The 9,600-nt window shown below is 41.9% G+C and overlaps 2 long non-coding RNA genes across 4 annotated transcripts; one reads left to right on the top strand and one right to left on the bottom strand.

Moving 5' to 3' along the window:
- The first annotated feature begins 47 nt into the window (after positions 1-47).
- On the top strand, positions 48-8,376 carry LOC115115830 (uncharacterized). 3 transcript variants are annotated; one of them, XR_010459311.1, is made up of 7 exons: positions 48-136; positions 368-445; positions 537-599; positions 1,521-2,410; positions 2,903-2,948; positions 3,411-3,598; positions 8,013-8,376. It is a non-coding gene; the product is annotated as an uncharacterized LOC115115830 (long non-coding RNA). The 3 variants fall into 3 exon arrangements; XR_010459313.1 differs by lacking the exon at positions 48-136 and having other exon boundaries at positions 1,521-1,634; positions 1,717-2,410; XR_010459312.1 differs by lacking the exon at positions 48-136 and having other exon boundaries at positions 1,717-2,410.
- LOC115115829 (uncharacterized) lies at positions 8,370-9,560 on the bottom strand. The gene is made up of 2 exons (XR_003861455.2): positions 9,473-9,560; positions 8,370-9,330 (listed from the first exon to the last, which is right to left on the bottom strand). It is a non-coding gene; the product is annotated as an uncharacterized LOC115115829 (long non-coding RNA).
- Positions 9,561-9,600: the final 40 nt, after the last annotated feature.

The raw sequence follows: 9,600 nt of genomic DNA, 5'->3' as shown, positions 1-9,600 counted from the left end.
GTGTAGCAGGAGATACAGTACTGTGTCCTCTCTAGGAAATGTTCTCTGTGTTTTCAGAGTTGTAAGGACAACTGAAAAGATGACCGCGAAAGAAGTGTAACTGGTGATATTTCCGCTGGCCACTCCCGTATATAACGTAGGTTCATTTAAGGTGACGTGCCAGAGCCTTTCTGATGTTCCGGTTTTGACTGAATGAAAACGATACTAATCTGAAATGTGGGAGTGAACCCAGATGACACTTCAGGGATGAATGTTGATCGATTGGATATACTTGAAAATACGATGGTTGCCAATGATCAGGTTACATTGCTACATTGCCATCTAACTATTTCCCTCTCTATCCCTCGCGGTCTCTGTGTCTGTTCAGGAGAGTTTGGAGAGGAAGTTTTGAAAACAGGGAGGACCGATCCCTGTTCCCACCGCTGACTTCCAGACCAGAGTCGCTGTGAGCACACACACACACACACACACACACACACAAATTATGTAATATGTTGGCAGTTTTACAACACATATTTCCTTCCTCTCCACTCCAGGGTGCTTCTGAGAAGGACATTGTTCACTCTGGCCTGGCCTACACCATGGAGAGATCTGCCAGGGTAAGAGTGTGAGCGAAAAAGCGATCCTTTTTGATAAAACTATAAATATATTCACAACACCAAATACCTGATTAAAACAGTAGTCTCAATAGCACCTTCTAGGGTAGCACCACGGTATAGCCGGAGGACAGCTATTTTCCTTCCTTTTCTGCGTACATTGAATTCAATACAAAACCTATGTGGCTAGTGCTCCTCAACCCCCCTTCATAGACCTACAGTACATGGTAATAATGATGAATTCCGGAGGACGTCCTTCAACCAATCAAAGCTATTGCTGAATGAACTGACATGTCCATCCAAGCAAAGGATCAGAAAATGTACCTAGAAAATGTACCAGGTACTACACATGTGTGATTTAGAAGCTTGCTGAGTTGGTGACATTGTAGGATATATTGAGATATTGAATAGTTATTTAGCATTTTTACGATATTATTCCATTCAAATTAGTTTCTTCAATCTACAGGAGACTGAGCAGGCAGATTATATATTGTTTTCTTGGTTTTAGAACTACATTTTTTTGTAGCATTAGGGCCATTTATTTAAATTTGCCCTGCTAACTTTACTACTAGAGTGCAGTTTTTTCCACCAGAACGGCTAGATAACGACAATGTAGTGAATTTTTTGTTGAAGAAGCCCTTTCATTGCCCACATCAGATTCTGCATATTCAACCTGTGCAACACAACTAGAAGGTTGGAGAAACAGGGGTACTACATTTTTGTGCATGTAAGAGTTGGCATTGGTACAGGCCACCAGCCATTGACACCAGGAAGGGTGGGGCCATGGACTGCTTACGCCAAATCCTGACTCTCGGCGTAATGCCTCAAGAACCCGGGATTCGTCGGGCCAGGCAATGTTTTTTCACTCCTCAATTGTACAATGTTGGTGATCGTGTTCCCACTGGAGCCGCTTCTTGTTTTTAGCTGATAAGAGTGGAACCTGGTGTTGTCGTCTGCTGCAATAGCCCATCTATGATGAGTTGTGCATTCCGAGATGTCGTTCTACACACCACTGTTGTACAGCGCCATTATTTGCCGGTTTGTGGTCCGCCTATTAGCTTGCACAATTCTTGCCATTCTCCTTTGACCTCTGTCATCTACAAGCTGTTTTCGCCCACAGGACTGCCGCTGACTGGATGTTTTTGTTTGTCGCACCATTCTCGGGGAAACCCTAGACACTGTCGTGCATGAAAACCCAAAGAGGCCAGACGTTTCTGAGATACGACGCGCCTGGCGCCAACAACCATACCACACGTAGTGGCTTAAGTCATTCATTTTCCCCATTCTAACGTTCAATCAAACAGTAACTGAATTCCTCGATACCTGCTTTATATAGCAAGCCACGGTCACGTGACTCACTGTCTGTTGGAGCGAACCATTATTATGAACGGAGTGGTGTACCTAATAAACTGGCCACAGTGTACAATGATAAACAATATGGCAGTATTTAAATGTGTAAATAGTGTTATTAACTTAATATAATGTATATAATATTATTTTATGTGTACTGTAGCTCTGTTAACTGTATTTAGTAATAATATGATATAATGTTGTATTAGGAGTTGTGTTGACTGTGACTCTTCCTTCAGAGGCCAGAACAGACAGTAAAATGTGTCCAGTTCTCACTAGGTTATGTTTATAGAGGAAGATGTCAAATTCTACCTAGCAGAGCTGGCTCTGGCCCTCGACCACCTGCACCATCTTGGCATAGTTTACAGAGACCTCAAACCAGAGATGTATTTTGTGGGACGAAGCAAGGGGACAAGATGAGGGAAAGTTCCGCTAACAAGGGCAACTACTAGGAGCTTGCAGAGGTAATTTCACATTATTACGCTTTATTTGCTGAGCACATGGACATTTCTTCTGTTTTCTCTGTGATGTCGAAATAAATCCATTAAAAGTGAGATTAAAAGAGAGGTTGACACAGTCAATTCTTTTTTCACATTGGCAAATGGAGGAAACCACAGACATCAGCTGTCACTTGCAGTTGTTGTCAGGTATGCGGATGATCCGGGCTTTATTCATGAACTTTTCTTGGGTTACTTTGATGTGTCAAGTGGGCGAGATGCGCAGTCTGTGTTTGACTTTGTCGGAGTTGAACTTAATGGAGAAACTTGTTGCCCAAACCTATGATGGCACTGTTGTAATGGAACGTACAGTATCTGCAAATTTACAGCGAAATGCCCTCCTGTTCCCTGATTTAAGTGGAGATGACTACTCCACTTCCAGTGTCAACTCTGTACTGAACTGAAGCCATGTCTCATGTGCCCTCTCATTCACTGGCTCACTGAATATTTCCTCTACAGGCACTGTGTCACGGCCGTCGTTCAAGGAAGACCAAGGTGCAGCGTGGTGAGCGTACATTTTCTTTTATTTAGTCAAATGTCGCCAACAAAACAAGAAATAACAAAAACGACCGTGAAGCATACAAGGGCTACAGTGCCCCTAACAAAGACAACTTCCCACAATGACAAAAGGGGAAAATGCTGCCTAAGTATGATTCCCAATCAGAGACAACGATAGGCAGCTGTCCCTGATTGAGAACCCTACCCGGCCAAAACATAGAAATACAAAAACATAGATAGAATGCCCACCCAAATCACACCCTCACCAAACCAAATAGAGACCTAAAAAGTCTCTAAGGTCAGGGCGTGACACACTGAGTAGCCCTGTCAATTCTCTCATTACTGCATGTAGTTTTAATAACAATCACATTATTCCACATAAAATGTGATTGTAATTCTTGCTTTGACTAACCCATTCTTAGCTCTTTGGTCTAATTGTGTTTTAAGTTGTTTTTTTTGGTCTTCCCAGTCAAATCCTGTCCTCATTGGAAGAGTTGAGTTCTTCTCCAACACCATCCATCCATGATGAGCTTGTCCTGCACTGAATCCTCTGAACATATCAACCCAGGTCCTGCACTGAAGTCAAGCCTCTAAACACCTTAACTCATGCTTCATACCCTCATTCAAATCACTGCTGTGATCCCTTCCCAACATGGCGTAAGTAGCCCTCTCATTCCCATTACTAATTATATTTTACTATAAATGCCTTTATTAAAATGTTTACAGTGGGTCTCCCATCCTCCTAAATAGTTGGTAGCAGTATTTATTAGACAGGGGTAAAGATAAAGCTTTTGTTCAGGCGCCAGGCAGGTATTAACCATGCCGAAAGGAAAAGAGAAGAATAGAGAGAGTACCACTACCAAACCTACACACAGAAGAAGAGACTGCCTAGAGTGTAGCCTGTTTACCAGATAGCCAGTGGAGAGAAAAGAGAATACACACCCTATAAAACCCACAGCACAGGGGTAACCCCACCAAGAATACCTCATACAATAATAATAATAATAATAATAAATGGCAGAGCAATTGAACAGCAACTTCATACAAGAAAGAACCCAGTCATCAACAGAGGATTTGCAGTCATATGTATTATCATCCAGTGGAGGAGTGCAGAGGGTATGAATGTGGGGGGGTGTTCATAGAAGAGGTCGACCGATAATGGTTTTTCAACGCCGATACCGATACTTGGAGGACCATGTCATGCTTTTATTAGAAATCAAATTAGCCACATGCGCCGAATACAACCTTACCATAAAATGCTTTCTTACAAGCCCCTAACCAACAATGCAGTTCAATAAATAGAGTTTAGTTTATTTAGTTAATATTTTCTTGAGTAGCACAATAAAATAACAATAATGAGGCTACATGCAGGGGGTACTGGTACAGAGTCAATGTGCGGGGGTACAGGTTAGTCGAGGTAATTTGTACATGTAGGTAGGGGTAAAGTGATTAAAAGTGTATTTTTATGGTGAAAATGATCTTCCCCAAACTTGAAACTCACGTGCTGCGTATGTACAGTATGCCAGTTAATCCGCTTTACAATGGGTGTAGAGCCTAATGTGCTTAATTTTAAGAAGTTATTTGGCCACTTTAGTTGTGATACAAACCTTATCAAAACATAGGCCTATGGGCAAGGCTACATGAGGTGTGGGACTATGAGTCGAAAAAGTCACAAAAAAGGCATGCGTTTCTTGCCTTACTGCACACAAGCTGGGCATCATTCACAATTGATATTATACAGTCGGAAGTTAACATACACCTGAGCCAAATACATTTAAACTCAGTTTTTCACAATTCCTGATATTTAATCCTAGTAAACATTCCCTGTTTTACGCCAGTGAGGATCACCACTTTATTTTAAGAATGTCAGAATAATTTGTCAGAATGATTTATTTCAGATTTTATTTCTTTCATCACATTCCTAGTGGGTCAAAAGTTTACATACACTCAATTAGTATTTGGTAGCATTGCCTTTAAATTAACTTGGGTCAAACATTTCGGGTAGGCTTCCACAAGCTTCCTACAATAAGTTGGGTGAATGTTGGCCCATTCCTCCTGACAGAGCTGGTGTAACTGAGTCAGGTTTGTAGACCTCCTTGCTCACACACGCTTTTTCAGTTCAGCCCACAAATTGTCTATAGGATTGAGGTCAGAGCTTTGTGTTGTCTACTCCAATACCTTGACTTTGTTGGCCTTAAGCCATTTTGCCACAGCTTTGGAAGTATGCTTGGGGTTATTGTCCATTTGGAAGACCCATTTGCGACCAAGCTTTAACTACCTGATTGATGTCTTGATGTTGCTTTAATATATCCACATAATTTTCCGTCCTCATGACGCCATCTATTTTGTGAAGTGCACCAGCTCCTCCTGCAGCAAAGCACCCCCACAACATGATTCTGCCACCCCCAGCTTCACGGTTGGGATGGTGTTCCTCGGCTTGCAAGCATCCCTCTTTTTCCTCCAAACATACAGTGGGGCAAAAAAGTATTTAGTCAGCCACCAATTGTGCAAGTTCTCCCATTTAAAAAGATGAGAGGCCTGTAATTTTCATCATAGGTACACTTCAACTATGACAGACAAAATTAGAAGAAAAAAAATCCAGAAAATCACATTGTAGGATTTGTAATGAATTTACTGCAAATTATGGTGGAAAATAAGTATTTGGTCAATAACAAAAGTTTCTCAATACTTTGTTATATACCCTTTGTTGGCAATGACAGAGGTCAAACGTTTTCTGTAAGTCTTCACAAGGTTTTCACACACTGTTGCTGGTATTTTGGCCCATTCCTCCATGCAGATCTCCTCTAGAGCAGTGATGTTTTGGGGCTGTTGCTGGGCAACACAGACTTTCAACTCCCTCCAAAGATTTTCTATGGGGTTGAGATCTGGAGACTGGCTAGGCCTTGAAATGCTTCTTACGAAGCCACTCCTTCGTTGCCCGGGCGGTGTGTTTGGGATCATTGTCATGCTGAAAGACCCAGCCACGTTTAATCTTCAATGCCCTTGCTGATGGTAGGCTTTGTTACTTTGGTCCCAGCTCTCTGCAGGTCATTCACTAGGTCCCCCCGTGTGGTTCTGGGATCATTTTGACCCCATGCGGTGAGATCTTGCATGGAGCCCCAGATCAAGGGAGATTATCAGTGGTCTTGTATGTCTTCCATTTCCTAATAATTGCTCCCACAGTTGATTTCTTCAAACCAAGCTGCTTACCTATTGCAGATTCAGTCTTCCCAGCCTGGTGCAGGTCTACAATTTTGTTTCTGGTGTCCTTTGACAGATCTTTGGTCTTGACCATAGTGGAGTTTGGAGTGTGACTGTTTGAGGTTGTGGACAGGTGTCTTTTATACTGATAACAAGTTCAAACAGGTGCCATTAATATAGGTAACGAGTGGAGGATAGAGGAGCCTCTTAAAGAAGAAGTTACAGGTCTGTGAGAGCCAGAAATCTTGCTTGTTTGTAGGTGACCAAATACGTATTTTCCACCATAATTTGCAAATAAATTCATTAAAATCCTACAATTTGATTTTCTGGATTTTTTTCCCTCATGTTGTCTGTCATAGTTGAAGTGTACATATGAGGAAAAATACATGCCTCATCTTTTAAGTGGGAGAACTTGCACAATTGGTGGCTGACTAAATACTTTTTGCCCCACTGTAACAAATGGTCATTATGGCCAAAAAGTTATATTATTGTTCCATCAGACCAGAGGACAATGGTCCTACCCAGCAGAGGCTGAGGGGTAATCTCCGAGCTAACAGCACTAACAGGGTAAACCTGGGTTTACAGCAGTAACAGGCACCTAATCATACCTACATGCTGTGGGTTGGTACAGAGAAGGACTGCTACCAACAGTCAGCCAAGATGGCTGTTAGTGCCTGTCCTTCCTGCTGGATCGGGATCGAACCCGGGTCTGTAGTGACACCTATAGCACTGTAGCAGTGCCTTACACCACTGCGCCACGCAGGAGGCCCCTTTGTAGTCAAAAGGTTTCTGACTCATATCGATGCCACATAAGCTGTTTTCAAAGTGTTACTTGCTTTTTAGGGACAGTCACTCTTTAATCAAATGGTTTCCCAGCTTGTAAGTAAACGTTTCACTCTAAAGTCTGTTTTTTCGGCACGTGACAAAACACCATTTGATCTGATCCAGAGTGCCAGTGCCCCTTCGAGAAGTAGTGTGACCTACACAGATAATTCCTTCAGGCAGGACAGTGCAGACAGTGCAAGGTGTGTGTAGACTTTCACTAGCGACTGGAAAAGAGTCATCCAGGGACTCACCTCTCCATTTCACCATAGAGTTTTTTGCGGACTGGAGTCTGCAGAAACACTACAGTGAATACTGTTAGAGTTGCGTAAATTCGAATCTGGTATCAGGATAAATATAACAATGAGTCACCGATTGTATACTATGCAACTTTCGTATATACGGGCTCACTGTAATACCACGCAGGGCAGAACAGAGAACTGACAAGATGTATGTAAACAGTGTTCGTAGAGAATGGGCGTGGTTTAGACTCACCCAGCCTATTATTGATTGTTGTCGTACGAGCTGGTACCAGCCCCAGGGCGCTCCAGTTGATAGATGTAACTTGCTGTGAAGAATATCTATGCGCTCATGCTCGATACGTTATCTCGTACCTGGCTCCTGTTATCTAACAAAAGACCGCTTGTAGTGTACTGTAGTGTTTTTGCGGACTGTAGTATCCTGTAGTGTTTACGGTTGTGTTTTTGGGCACATTACTGTAGTATTCACTAAAGTGTTTTTGTTGCATTATCTTTGACATAGAAGTGGGAAGCCTTCTCCTTGAGGAAACATACTGCAGAAATACTAAAAGAGCAAATGTTCCATAACCTGTAGGTCTGAGTTCTGAACAGAGAGTTCAGCGCTTCTGCTCTGTTCTTTAACCATAGGGAACACAATACATGGTCAGTACTTGTCATGTAGGTTTCTCACTTACAGGTGGCAAAAATTGGGATATGGGGGCAGGGTACTGTACATATAGTACGTCCTGATGTGACGACCCTCCCACTCTGTCTGCCGTATTATGTCTTTGTTCTTGTTTCCTTATTAGGGTGCCGGGGGGCGGAGTTGGGAGGGTCGTCAGCTTCATGGGAAACACCTGGGCCAGGTGTCTCCCAGGATAAATAGACCTCTTCCACATTCATGGAAGAGACTCTCTCCATGCAGACACCTTTATGGATTTTGTTGTGTTTCTTGGTGGTTTTTGGGTTGTTTGCGACAGCACCTTTCAACACCCTGCATTATCACATTCATGCATGCAAAACACTCACTTACACTACTGATTACACACCATTGTATATTTTCCTTAGTTGCTTTAGTTAATAAATATATATTTTGTTAATCCTTATCTCCACGTTGTCTCCCTTTGTTACGGGCTTTGAGCCGGTTCGTGACACTGACTCCTGACACTTGTTAAATCAAACTTTATTAGAATTGCGTTTAAAATCTTGATACATTTTAGAACACACATTTTGAAACAAAATGAAACACATATTGCTGGGGAAATTCACAGGGACCACCACCTTTTTGCTTTAAGCACCTTTATTATTGGGAAAGTGATAAACTATAACCAAAGCAAGATAATGATGATGGTGAGCACTTATGAATGCATTTTTCATACAAGCTCAAAAACAAACATTAAAAGGTAAAAGATACAACATTCAAATAATAAGGTGAGAGGAACAGCAGGCTTTATTATAACTGTTCGTCAAATTATACATCCCGTAAAATAATGTTTCTCTTCTGATCTGCCCTGGAATGTTTAGTGCTTCCTGCGTTACCTCCTTCCACCTCTTCCTTTATTTCCACCTTTATGGCTTCCTGTTTTATGTCTTCCTCTTTATGTCCTCGCTCTCTCTTTTCCTCTGCTCTCCTCTTTCCTCAATGCCTAGCTCTGCCATTTTCTTCAAGACATCCTCTGTCGTCCCGACGCTCTGTCTCACTCGCTCTCTCAAGGCTGGGAAATCATTTGGGAATATCATTAACGTCTCACTATTATCCTGCACCATGATTATCCCAGTAGTATAATACACATTTATAGTGCCTGCCTTCGTTTTCAGTTGTTTGAAATATTCCTTAGATCTTTCATCCCACTGTTTTCCCTCAGGATAGTGTTTCAGTATTTCCTCTTCCCATATAGAAACATTTGTTGTGTAGAAAATGAGGTCGCATGGAGCCTTTTTTCTTTCATCACGATATAAAGTCTCTGGCTTTCCCTGCAAAATCTTTTTTTTATATATTTTCTTTTCCTTTTCATCTGTCATCCCCTCAGGATAGGGGATGAGGGGGGGCAATATGTTCTGTTGTTTTACCTCTGCCATTTCTAGATGTGGCAACTAGATTTCCTTTGACTGTTTGTTTACTACCACCTGTAATAAAGATGTTCATGTATTTATTATCTAGGTCACTCATTAACAACATATTCTCTTTCACAAAAAAGCCAGGTTAAATATTAGGAGCAGGGCCCTGTATTTCCTTGACTAATATTGGAAGTCTTTCATCTGTACTCACTCTGGAGCTGTGTGTCCGCTTTCTCGGTCTGTAGAGGATCTGTGTTAGTTCAGTTCTGAAGCCTTTTCCTCTTCCTTTAACAACCTCGGTGTAGCAGGAGATACAGTACTGTGTCCTCTCTAGGAAAT

This window comes from Oncorhynchus nerka, linkage group LG16, assembly GCF_034236695.1.
Source record: "Oncorhynchus nerka isolate Pitt River linkage group LG16, Oner_Uvic_2.0, whole genome shotgun sequence".
Taxonomy (NCBI): Eukaryota; Metazoa; Chordata; class Actinopteri; order Salmoniformes; family Salmonidae; genus Oncorhynchus; species Oncorhynchus nerka.
The sequence above is the reverse complement of the archived record's forward strand: the minus strand, read 5'-3'. Positions and strand labels throughout refer to the sequence as shown.